Source organism: Thrips palmi, unplaced genomic scaffold (assembly GCF_012932325.1).
Source record: "Thrips palmi isolate BJ-2018 unplaced genomic scaffold, TpBJ-2018v1 HiC_scaffold_4, whole genome shotgun sequence".
NCBI classification, from domain to species: Eukaryota; Metazoa; Arthropoda; class Insecta; order Thysanoptera; family Thripidae; genus Thrips; species Thrips palmi.
In genome coordinates this window covers 4,225,270-4,236,338 of record NW_023144631.1, presented here as the reverse complement: position 1 = coordinate 4,236,338, position 11,069 = coordinate 4,225,270, and the positions used below count along the sequence as shown (strand labels likewise).

General features: G+C 64.3%; 1 non-coding gene across 1 annotated transcript; it reads right to left on the bottom strand.

Annotated features, from left to right (window-relative positions):
- Positions 1-10,706: 10,706 nt before the first annotated feature.
- On the bottom strand, positions 10,707-10,779 carry Trnak-uuu. Its single transcript has one exon. It is a non-coding gene; the product is annotated as a tRNA-Lys (tRNA).
- Positions 10,780-11,069: the final 290 nt, after the last annotated feature.

The window sequence follows — 11,069 nt, the reverse complement described above, 5'->3', positions numbered from 1 at the left end:
GACGAGCGAAAAGGCGAGGCCGGATAGCCGCCTGCTTCACCGGGACCAGTTTTAAAAGGGTCCTTTGACAAATCGGCGAACTCTAACATTTATCATCATCGACCAGGATGCGCCAAACCGAAACCGTCAACACCGTCCGTCAGTGCATTCCCTGGCCACCGCTTAAAATTACAAGGGACAATTATGGGTCGCTGCGCGGCTCCATGTTGCGTACGTACACTGTTACACTCGGCCCGATCAAGGGCCGCCTTGACTTATTTAGACCAAACTAATTAAGCCATAACGATGAGGCCTACGCGCGCACGCACCACATGACCACACACACACACACACACACACACACACACACACACACACACGCATACACGCTCTCTCTCTCTCTCGATCAAGTGTGTGTGTTTTATAGAGCACCTGATCAATTTCTCATCTCTTCATCGTCTCACTGTCTCCTCTCTCTCACTCCGGGCTCCGAATGAATGGTGGGCGAGCGCAGAGGTGGCTGCACCTTTTGTCTCCGTCGCACCTCAGGCGGCCACATCGTGGCCACATCGAGATGGAGAGAGACAAAAGACGTGCGCGCGCGCGCGCGCGCGTGCGTGTGTGTGTGTGTATGTGTATATGTGTGTGTGTAAGTGTGTGTGTGAGCAGACGCCGGGTGGTCGGCTGGCCCACGGCAGGCCCCACGGCTGGCCCCCTCCGGGTTCCTCTTCCTGCGGTAGACTCGGCTGGTCGACACCGGCCCGAGGCCCGATGCGATGAGGGAGGCAGTTTGATTATGATTTCCTCGGCACGGCGCGCACGGCGCTAAGGCGACGGCCCGGCGGCCGATGGCGGCAGCAGACGCAGCTGCTGCAGGCTGATTCCGAGGGTCGTTTTCGTCGCTCTGTCTACATCTCGCGTATATCGCCCCATGAGTGCGAGAGAGACAGCGGCGAAAGCGACTCCGGCGCTGGCGGCCAGGTGAGGCCAGGTGAGCCGGCCGCACGCGCCGCGGCGCCGTCCTCGGCCGCCGAATGGAGCAGCTGCAACCCGACATCCCGACGACGAGGCGCCTCCCTCGGACTTTAATCCGAATAAATAATTTGAAGAAACAATCGAGCAGCGCGCCGCTGTTTTCTGGAAGTGTAAGTATTTTTTTCGGGTCGCCGTGTTTCCGTCCCACGTGCACACACACACACACACACACACACACACACACACGCACACAGCAGCGTCATCCGTGTTTGCAGACACGCTCGGGAAATTTGTCCTCGTCCGCACCTTTCGGTCCTTTCGGTCCTTTCGGGAGCGAGGTCAACACTATTTGCACCTCTTATCTTCGGCGGGGCCCGCCGGGCCTAGGGATGGGCCTCGGCTCTGTTTACATTGCCGCAGCGTTTTTGGCGACAGAGCGCTCCCCTTATCGGGCTGGCTGGTCGTGCTGGCCGTGGCTGGCCGCGAGGCGGGGTTGGGGTTCAACGGCCGGCCGGCCAAAAAGACGTTCGAAAATTCCCGCGGCTGGCACGCCTGCCCCGCCGAGCGGCACTGGTTGCCATGGCGACCGTATCGGCGCCGCCATCGCGCGGCACACTGACCCCAGGCGCGGATCGGGGGGGGGGGCTTCCCCCTGAAAGCCGCCCGCCCGCCCTGCAGGGAGGCAAGAACTCGCACTTTGCCTCGGTAAGTAGGAAAATTTTGAAAAACACACATCCTGCACCCGTCTCTGGATCCACCTTTGAAGGAACCCGGCGAGGGTAGGCCTGGTGTCGCGGAGCCGCGCGCGCGCGCGTCGAGGCGCTGCACTGAGAAAGCGGGTGTTTTCTATTTTCCCAGCGCAGGCTTCGGCCTAGCGTCGGCCTAGCGTCGGCACTCCCGAAGGGCTGAGCTTTCTGGAAGGCGACTATGCCTGCCTGCGTGGTTGGCTGCTTGGCTGCTCGCCGCGCTTGCCGCACGGCGTTTGGGTCTCCCATTATGTCCCTACCCGGCGAGCATTCCCCGCTAATAGCAGTCGTCGGCAATCTTCCAGCCAGCGGGGCGGGGCGGGGCGGGGCGCCTGGCAGGGAGAGGGGGTATTGGCAGCAGCGCGGGGTATTTCTCGGTACTAAACCAAGAAAGAATACCACACGGCCAAACGACGTCTTTAGGCAAGTCTTCGACCGACGCAAAAAATAATCACGCGCCCCGCAATGCAAAATGTTTCCCCTCTCCCTTTGACTCTTTTATGCACATGTACTCTTGTGCACTTGTGCACTTGTGCCCTGGGAGCTGCAGGGCATGCAGGGCGCCTTCATCCTCCGGCTGGACGGCGCTATCACCAGTCCAAAGGTTTGTGTGTGTGTGTGTGTGAGTGTAGTGTGTGTCTGTGTTTGTCGGTAGGGGCGGCGCCCCCGAACAGCAGGAAGTTAATGTCGGCGCCGTCTGTGTGCGTGTGTGTGAGTGTGTGCGTGTGAGTACCCGTCCTGCCGCCTGCGGCCCTGCACTGTGCGGTGATTGTGATTGACTCCCGGCCACGCCTAACACCCCCGTGTGAGAACAACAAGCCGGCAGGGCGGCGATCTTCTCGGCCCCGGCGGCCCCGGCGCCTCAACGCGGCCTGTGGCGCCGTGGCGCCTGCACTGTATACAGCGTCCAAACACCAGCAGGCTCGTTTCGAGCAGTTGTTCAACGCGCTGTCTCCCTCGCACTCAGGCGCCCTGCCAGGGTCCGAGCGAGACGGTGGTTTAGGGGGCGCCAAAGGCGGGCCCGGCCGCCAAGGCGAAGGGCGCCGCCGTGCCGCCGTTCGTCGTGCGTTCAGGTTCCCTCGCGACGACGGTTCGGTTACGCGGCACGCCACTGGTTGCGGCGCCGCGTCGCACTGCGCGTCGATGACGACGATGACGACGCCGACGACAACGACCCGCAACTTGACACAATGTTGCACCATGCCGTCCGCGGGCCATTATTAGCGGCAGGGACGCCGATATGGCCGATAAGGGTGATAAGATTGCGCGACGCTTTGAGCCATCCCGCCCCGCCCCGCCCCGCCCCGCCACCAGGAGCAGCGCGCCGAGCCGCACTTTCGATTCTGTTGCGTGATGTGACGCGGCGACGCGCCGATAAGCGCCTCCTTTCGTCGCTCCGTCTCCCTCCCACCCTTGCGGACCCTGCGGCACGCTCGGGTGCGAGAGAGACGGAGCGACAAAAGCCGCACCGCCGCCGTCGTGCGTCTCGAACGGCAGCAGCGGCTTGGCTTCACGGAGGGTCAGTGTGTTGCATTGCTGAGCGGCAGGCCGCCGGTTCGATCCCAGGCAGGCGCTGAACGTATCAGCAGCTCAGCCAAGAAGTCCTCAGGGCCGCACCCATGCCATCACGCCCGGCTAGGCGCGCCGCGTAGCGCCGCGAGGCCCCGCTGGGGATGCGCGGAGCATGCGAGTGGCTTTACGACCGTCGCATTGTGCATGTGCGCGGCTGGCACGGCCATCACGCCTGCCTCCGTGGCCTCCGTGGCGTCCGTGACTCACCTGCTGCTCCTGCTGCTCGCGGTGGCCGTCCTGGCGTCGTGGGAGTGCGCAGACCTTTCCCCGCGACCCCGCCGGGGCACCACGCCCTACGCACGCCCTACGCACGCCCTGCGCACGCCCTGCGCCACGCCCTACGCACGCCTGCAGCGATGAGCGACGAACGCGCACCGTGTTTTGTCTCTCAGACACCGACGGAACGGAACGCCCCATGAGAGCGAGAGAGACAAAGCAAACCTCGGTTCAGAAGCCGATGGAGCTCGGTGATCCCCCTTTCATCGCGGAAAATTGTTCAGACTTTGAGTGTCTGTCAGCCTCCTCTTGCCGACGCGAAGCTGCGAGTCCCTTTCGGCCTATCTGGCGCACTTTGAGGCGAACACGGAACTTCAATCCCTGGATTCGATTCAAGGGCTACAGTAAACCGCGAGCATGCTGAGCAGATGCAAAGACCTCGCGAACGAGAACGCTCACCTCCGAGATGCATGCAGTGACATTGCGCGATTTCCGCCCAAATCTCAAACGCCAACTTCTCCTCCCCCTCCACGAGGTCGCGGTGCGCCAAGCTCCTCAAAAACGCGTCGGTTTGTTCTTCCCTACTTAGCGGCTGAATGCCGCGGACAACACGCGAGAGAGACGTCGCCGTCGTGGCGGGGCCGAGCGGGGCCGAGCGGGGCCGAGCGGCCGGGGCTGCAGCCGTGGAGGCAGAGAAACAACAACAACAAATAAAAAGGGCACGACGCGGCGACGCGGCCGGACCGGCAAAATAAAGAAAAGAGCTCGAGATATCGAGAAATGCTTTAAAACGGAGAGCGGGTCGGGGGGCTCTTAGTCTCTTAGGGAGGCTGCAGCGGCGAAGGGGCGAGGAGGTGAGCACGTATAACTTGAGTATCTTATCTCCGCGAGTGCCGCTCCGTCCGAGTGGCACGCCTTTTAACCCCCGCAACCCCCTCCCCTCCCCCCTCCCGCCGAAAATACAGAATCGTAATTCTATTGGGCATCGCCAGGGCATCGCGGGAAGTGGCGGCCCATGGGTCCCAGCGGGGCCGTCGCCATGGCGGGCCTGGCGGGCCGCACAACACCATCAGTCGCGGGTCACCGTAAAGCCGATCGGAACGAGGCACTTCTCGGCCTCCTTCACTAAAAAGAGACACCTGATTTATGAATGGCGGCGCGCAGCACGCCGCGAAGCACGCCGTGCTGCCGTGCTCCTTGACGGGCGTCATGGCGTCCACGGCGCGCGTCAGCGGCTCGCCCCAGAGGCCCAGAGGCCCGGTGGCCGCGTGCCAGCCCAGCACGGCGTCGTCGACCGTCGTCGCGGTGCTGGCGCCTGCAGACTCATTCCGAGAGTCGTTTTCGGCGCTCTGTCTCTCTCACACTCATGGGGCGTCCCGTGCAGGTGCGAGGGGGGCAGAGCGACGAAAACGACTCTCGGAATCAGTCTGCTGGCGCCTGGCGGCCTGGCCGGGGCATGAGAAATCGCGCGGGACTTGGTTTCGGTTTCGACCTGCGCTGAGTGCGCTGTGCCCGTCTCTGGCTGACCGCTTGGACTCGCTGGGAACGGAAGCGTGTCCGTAGCGACGACTTGTTACAGCAGCAGTGTCCACCACACGTCCGATCGGGACTTCAGCCGGCACCGGTGGTGATCCTGTGGGGTTGGAACCAGGAACCGAACGAACCGAACCGCCTGAGCCTCTCGCACCGGATGGCAGGGCAACGAAAGGCCCTCTCCGCCGAGCGATGAAACTGTTTCGTTATGAAGGGTTATTTTTCGTCGGTACTCTGGACCGGCCGGCCCGGCCGGCTACACTGCCTAATTAGCCCCGTACCCTCCGCTAACTACTTCCATTTTTGCTCTCTTTGCAGCCCGGCTTGCAGCCCGGCGGCCAGTCGGCCGGCCGTGTCTCGGACTTGTGTTTGTTTTCTCGTTTTGCAAAGTGCCCCTCGGCGGGCCGGCCTGGCCGGCCCCTCGCCGCGCTGGCTGCAGCGGGCTGCTTACGAACAAGGGCAGTCGTCGCTCTGTCCCACTCACGGACCCGCCCGTGGCGGTGCGAGTGAGACAGAGCGACGAACTCATCGGAAGCAGCCCGCAGCGGGCTGTCGATGACGTGCAGAGTGCAGCCCGGCCAAGCAGCCAAGCAGCCAAGCAGCGAAGCTCTTGGCACAAAATTCCAACCGTGCCCTAAGCGCGGCAGCGCGGCTCGGCAAGTCAAGTGGACCGTGGTTCAACTCCCGACATCCTTTCAATTTTTGACGGGTCGTTTCCTAATCCGCTACTGTCAAGTGTTTGTGTTTATGGGCTGTCCGCGTGTCCGCGGCACTTGTCGCACTTGTCATCCCGGGTAACGGTGCACTCGCCCTACAACGCGACGACGGCACGACGACGGGCCCGGAGGCATCGGGTGTCGACGAGTGGCGCTGCCTGTCTCGCTCTCGCACCGCCGACGAGGCTCAGCGCGACGGAATACCGGGAAGCCGCGCTGCACGGCGACACCGCCGAACGCGGCGAACGCCGAACCGCTGCGGCAGCCAAACGAGTGCGACAGAGACAGGGAGAGAAAGAGAGACGGCCCCGCAATTAGGGGATCACTTCTCGAGTGCCAGCGGGGCCAGCGGGGCCAGCAGGGCCAGCAGCGACACAAACAAAAAGCGGCAGTTTGGCACGTAGCGCCAGCGCCACAGCACCACTCCGCGACCAACGGCAACGGCCTTACCTCCGAGAACAACGAGCGCGCCGAGAGGGCCGAGAACGCGGCGTCGCCGGAGGTTCCCGGGAAAGTATCAAAAGCATCCTGCAGCGGGCTGTGCTCGCCGTGCTCGATGACGGCCTTCTTGGACGCGGGAGGGCAGAGCGGCGGCGCACGACGGCGAGCCTCGGAACGCGGGAATGGCCCCACGGCTAATTGGCGTTTCCTCAAAGGGAAACGGAGCACGCCGACGACGCCGACGACGAGCACATGGTGCGTCCATGGCGACGGCGACCGCCAGGCAGACCGTCTGTCCTCCAGGACGCCAGGGACGCCACCAATGACAGGGTTTAGACAAACTTCTCCCGAAATTACAGCCAGCCCTCCACTGCAATAATACATGATATCCGCAGGACGCCGCGGGGGCCCCGCCGCCCCGGGGCTGGAGGACAGCGACGAGGCCAGGGCGCCACCGCCGGCCGCCGCGCCGCCACCCGGCACGGTGGGGTCCTCGTCTCGTCGCCGCAGTCGCCGTCCTGGTCCCCCAGACGACGCAACCTTGGTCATTACGCACTATTAGAGTTGATAATCGGCGCTGCGTGTGTGTGCGTGTCTGTGTGTGTGTGATCCTCCGCCGCCGATACTGCGGCCCGCCCCCCGGCGTCCGTCTGAGTCCCGTCCGCCCCGCCCCGCCCCGCCCCGCTGGGCTTGGCGCCAGGGGGCTCGTCAGAGGGCCGCCCCACAGCGGGACCCCAGGGCGGACGGGGCGGGGCGGGGGGCTCCCAGCGCAGTGCGAATCAGCGCGATATTTTCACCGACCGAGAAAAAGGCAGCCCTCAATGAGGGCCGACAGGAAGTGGGCGATTTGGTCGACGACGCCTCGGCCGTCTCGGCCGTCTAGGCCGTCTAGGCGAGGGACGCCCTGCCGCAGAGCGACGCGCTGAGGAATGGCCGTGCGGACCCACGTCGCAACCAAACGACGCCATAGATTTTTCGAGTCGGCCTGAAGGCCTGAATGCTGGCGCCGGCAACGCCGCCAACGCCAACCCCAAGGGGGTGACTTCACTGCGTGGACCGCGTGGCCAGAGGCCGAGCCAGAGGCCGAGCCAGAGGCTGCCGGGCCGCGACGAGAAAGACCAAATGATGAACACAGGATGTGGCACCTCTGTCTTACTTTTGGCACCCATGACCCTAACATCCAAAGGAGGACCGAAAGGGCGAGGTTGCCCCCCTTATACACCTCAAACTAACACCCAGCTACGCCCCTGGCACGGGGAACTCCCCTTGGTGCGTCACTAGTGCGTCATCGAGCCGGAATGTGTGTCCACCTGCCTGTTATCGGGGCGACACGGAGCACGCCGTCGTGCAGGCCTAACGACACAGAGACACCCCGTGCACCCCGAGCGCCGCCCGTCCGTGTCCGAGAGCCCCCTTGGATAGCTTGTCTTACGGTGCCTCGCCGGCCGCGGCCTGGCGCCCCACGCCTCCTTCCCGGACTTCTTCCGGCACTATGAATCACGCCCTGCACCACTTCGGCCGGCGGTGCAGTGCTTTCTGTCTCTGTCCCACCGCCAAGTGACGCCATATCTGTCCCGAGCCGCGCAGTGGACTTCGATGTCCATCCCCCTGCTGACGGACTACAGTTTCCATCCCCCTGCCCGCGATGATTTCGTGTGTGTGTGTGTGTGTGTGTGTGCGAGTGTGTGTGTGTGCGAGTGTGTTTTTCGAAGAGAGTGAGAGGGGGGGGGGGCGCTCTGCCATCAGAGCGAGAGAGACAGGGCGAGTGTGTCCCCGGCCGCGCCGCCCGATTTGAATATGATTGTGCCCCAGAGCGCCGCGCTGCCGCGCTGCACGCGGAGATGCGTCCGTAATGGGAGCGGAGAGACGAGACGGCAGACGATCGGACGGCCATTAATCAATCGTCAACCGATTAAACAGACTCAATATCTGGGAGGGCGAGGCGGGCGAGGCAAGGTGAAACGAAATTACGGCGTAACAAGCGGCGCGGCCAAAGAGCGCCGGCCGGACCATCTCGCTTTCCAAAAGTGTAGCGACGAGCAGTGAGGCCGCGCGCGCGGCTCGGAAGGGAACTCAAATGACGGCTAAATAGCGACAAATACTGGAGATGAAAGCAGTGCAGTGTGGTGAGCGGAGACTGAAGGAGTTGTCCGACTGCCGTGCGTGCCGTGCCGTGCGTTTCGTGCCGTGCGCTGTCCTGGCCGCGAGTAACATCCCTGCCGTAACTCTGACGGCGCCCACGCCGCGCCGCGCCGCGCCAAGCCGCCAAGCCGCGCGGCCGACAACACAAAGTCCGACAAAGTCAAAGTTGCTTTATTTATTTTGCACGGCGACCTCCGCGGCCTCCACGGCCACGGCCTGGCCACGGCCTGCCCGCGCGGACAGAGTAAGTGCAGCCGTGCACGCGATGTGTGCAACAGAGTCTCTCGGTCCGTCTGTCCGTCCGTCCGTCCGACGCAGCGCCTCTCCTTCTGGCCGGCCGTTTAGATGCTCACAGCCACTAGAGCATGCATGCCCCTCCCCCCGCGATCCGAAAATAGTTATTTTCCATCCAACAAGTGAGTGGCGGCGCAGGCCCCGCGGCGGGGCTGGGGCTGGGCTCCCGCCGCGAACATCTAGCCGTGCGGGGGGCGGGGGGACTTTTCTGAACCCCCAAAACGCGTTCTACAGTGCGGGTGTCATTCCCAGCCCAGCACCCTGGGGCGGGTCCCTCCGTCCAAGATAATGCGGCCGAAACCTGTAATTGGCGGGGGCTGTTGCTTCCGGCCACGAACGTCTTGGACGTCTTGGTGGCGCTAGCGCTCTCTCCCTCGCCCCCTCACACTCTTTCCCCCCGCCAGATGCGGCGGATGGCCCCGATGACAGCTACTTAGGCCTGACGTATGTGCAATGCCAGCGCGGCCGTCTAGTGCGCCACCCCGGCAGTCCCGACAGCTGCAGCGTCCATCTGCTCAATATCGGATTGCGGTCCGAGCACAGTGTCCGAGTGCAGGGCCAGCAGGGCCACGCCCAAGTGTAAACACTGCCGGCCGGCCGGACGAAGACGAAGGGGGTCGAAGCGCCGCGCACTGCCTGGCCCTAAGGCCTGGCCGAGCCACGTGCAGTGGCCACTTATGGCGTTCGCTCCGCAGCTGGCTTCGCACACTCGGCGCAATGTTCTCAAATATTACATATTTCATTATTTGTCCGTTTGTTTTCCAGTGCTGGGCCGGCGCTATAGGGACGCGTCGCGGCGGCAGGCGCGGCGCATTCCGATTCAGCGACGCCCGGCAGTGCTAGTGTGCTAGACGCGGCCGGCATCATGAAGCGACTTTATATTCCGCGAGGACGCCGCCAGGCCCTGGCCGGCCTGGCTCCGCGGCGCTTCGCACGCCGCCGCCGTGACCGCCACCACCACGGTCGCCACGGTCGCACTGCAGCAGGCTGATTCCGAACGGCGCTTTCGTCGCCCTGTCTCTCTCGCACTCCTGGGGCCGGCGGCGTTCGGTTGGGGCGTGCGAGAGAGACAGAGCGACGAGTGCCGGAATCGCTCTGCGGCGGAGGCGCGGCCACCAGGCGTGACGGCCTGGCGCCTGGACGGCGGCGGCGCTGCGGCTCGCCGGCACACCTCGCGTCCCCGCGCTGCTGTTGTGTCGCGGGTGCGGCGTCGCGGGTTCGAGTCCCCGCGCCCGCCGGCGTGTGCCTGTGCCGTGTGTCTGCCGCGGGTAGCGTCGCCGTGCCCTCGCGTTGACTGCACAATGGTGCTTGTGGTCGCGGCGGCGCGCGGCGGGGCGCGGCAGGCCGTGGCGTGTACGCGTGGATACATACGACAGGCGCTTGCTTCGCTTGCTAATGAATCTATTTATGTTCGCCATCCATGGGCCGCGCCGCAGTGTCCGCCATCGACACGACCGCCGTACACTCCCAACCACACCCGCCCTCTGCTGGGCCCCGTGCATTGGCAGTGCAGCACGGCACGGCACACCACACTCCTGGAAACACCCGAGAACCTGCGAACGGGCTCCGCAGCACCGCAGCACTGCAAGCACTCATAACGGCCTGCAGCGCCACCTTGGCAGAAACTACGAGCTGGCCGCGACTTCGAGCTTCCCGTCGTTCTGTCTCTCTCTCGCTTGCGCGGGACGCCCTATGAGTGCGAGAGAGACAGAGCGGCGAAAGCGCTCGCCGCGGCGCCGGGCATGGTCCGGGCAAACCGCCGCACGTCGCACTGGAAGTACACTGGAAGTACATCCGGTGTACTTGCAGGCCCCGCCGCCCCGCCCACGTGCTCATTACCCGCTCTTTGCGCCGCGCCACGATGACGACCGGAGCCGCCCGGAGCCAGGCGGCGACACGCACTTCCGGCGCCTCACAGCGCCTTGCAGTGGCCCGGTGGGCCCGGTCGCCATTCCAACCGGAAACGGATACGGCCGGAGTAAAAAGGACGCAGGACACCGCGGGAACGAGCGGGGAACGCCGCCCGGACCACGCATCCTTCCCCGCCAACTGGCCGCGGCTGCCCGAGGGCATCGAGAAAGCAAAAAGAGAACGCCCGGTAAGGGGCTCGAACCCTCGGCCTTAGGATTAAAAGTCCCACGCTCTACCGACTGAGCTAACCGGGCGGCGATAGGGAGGGGGACGCGCGTGCGCCATGGGTATAGGAGACCTTGTGGCCGGGATGAGTCATCGGCAGGCTGCCGCCGTAGGCATCACTGCTGGCGCGGCGCGCGGGTCTCCGTCGCGGCGCGCCAGGCCGCCAGGATGGCTCCATTCGTGCTGTACTACTGTACTATACTGTACTTCTCTCCACGAGCAGACAGAGACAGTAGATACATCGGCGGGACAGTCCACCTCGTCCTGGCAGTCCGAGGGTGTCTGAGGCAGGACTACTCCGATGATCGTTCCCCGAGCC